Genomic DNA, 1,833 nt, shown 5'->3' with positions numbered 1-1,833 from the left:
TTCTAAGGATACAGATGTCACAAGGAAAATAATTGAGATAGCTGAGACTGTAGTCCAACAAAAGGGGGACTTGTTCTGGTTAGCTCTAGCGGAACCTGGCTTGTTGAGGAAATAATACCTTGTTCAACAGAAGGATGGGCTACCTTGCCAGATAGTGGGGTTCCCAGCACAGGAGCTATCCACAGGCTGCCTGTAATAGCTGGAGGCTGGCATTTGACAGGAAGTCAGAAGACATGATTCTGTGGTCCTTTTTAGCCCTGCAGATTCATGATTCAGTGATTCTTGGAGCAACTGCTGTCTGCCTTCCCATTGGTGGCTTCAACCCTGGAGGTGGCTGTGTGCATTGTGGGTTACCATTTTCCACCGGGCCTGCAGTGTCTGCTGGATATCCTGGCTGGAGCCCCCTTCCTTCTCTTGAGGGTGTAAGATGATTTTCCTGAGGAATGTGGAGAACTAAACTGGGGTCTCCGCAGCTCGTTAATCACTCAGCTACTTAGGAATTACACCTTTGAAATGTGTCTGATCTCTCGTATAGAGCCTCTCTTCAGTGAGTAGAGGGAGGATGCCTTGGTGTGCAAAGCCAGAATCACACAGTCTGTTTGAGTTGCGTGCCTTTGAGATGCAGACCAGATGGCTTGGAGGATCATAGTGGTCTTGACTCCTATGGAATGAACTTCCAGTTGCCAGTGGGCATGAAATGAGGCTCAGTCCCTGGGCTGGGCTTTCCTGGTCTCCTCTCCTCCTGCCCTTTCCTATATACAAGCAGGACTGTCTGATCCCACCTCCCACTCCCTGGACCTCCCTTGGTATCAGTATTGCTGGTGGTTTTTTTTAAAAAAATCATTTTTTGCCTTCACAGTTGTATAACTCTGTGTGTGTGTGTGTGTGTGTGTGTGTGTGTGTGTTGGGGCGGAGGGAGGGAAGAAGAGTGGTGAGAAGGTTGAGCATGAAGCCGTCCCTCCTCTGGAGAAGGAGTAAAATCAATATATTCTGTTTATTTTCCTCTGTGACTGACAGCTCTTTGCCTGGAGCCTTCTTCTCTTATAGACTTAATGTGTCTTCTGGCAGATATTCTTGTTTTGAATGGTTATTCAAAGCAGTGAACAGGCAAGCCTAAGAAAGACCTCGAAGCTTTTCTTTCTCATCTCCATCCCTGTCCCCCCTTTCTGATGTTCTTTGAGGCTAGGTCGGTGGGAGGAGTCTGGTCTGGGCCAGGCCTTGCCCTCCAGGTTCCTCAGAATGAGAACCCCGGGGTGGAGTGGAAAAGCTACCTGTTCCTCCCGTGGAGCCCTCTGCTTGGCAGTTCCTGGGAGACCCAAACCCCAAGAAACTGGCACAGGACCCCACACAGCTACTTCTGAGGCAACAGAGAGACCATTGGCATCCCCAGGCCTGATCATGATCATCTGGTGTGAGGCCATGAGCCGAGTTCCAGGGCTTCTCTAACATTTGAGCTAACCTGACCACTGTGTCGGTCCCAGATCCCTGCCTCAGGCCAGCACGCTCGTCCAAGGAAGGCAGGCCAGGGATGCACTGGACAAGCCCCAGGAGAACTCAGTCAGTGTCTCCTGAACTGGAAGGGATTGAGTGCTTAGCTGCAGCCCCACTGTTTTATCTGATACAGGGTCTTGGGAATGAGGGAGGGGGTCCGGGCAGTTCTCCTCAGGCTCCCCCTGAAGGGGGAGGGGTGGGTTGGCCGGAGGCCTCTCGGTCTTTGCTTTCTTTCCTCTTTTACTGCAGCCACATTTCTTGCAGGAAATGACTTATCTGATAGTGAAAGCTGGAGTCGTTCTTCTTCAGCCCAAAGTGGGGCTTAGTTTTCTCTTTTTTGGC

This window comes from Trichechus manatus, unplaced genomic scaffold (assembly GCF_000243295.1).
Source record: "Trichechus manatus latirostris isolate Lorelei unplaced genomic scaffold, TriManLat1.0 scaffold00090, whole genome shotgun sequence".
NCBI classification, from domain to species: domain Eukaryota; kingdom Metazoa; phylum Chordata; class Mammalia; order Sirenia; family Trichechidae; genus Trichechus; species Trichechus manatus.
The sequence above is the reverse complement of the archived record's forward strand: the minus strand, read 5'-3'. Positions refer to the sequence as shown.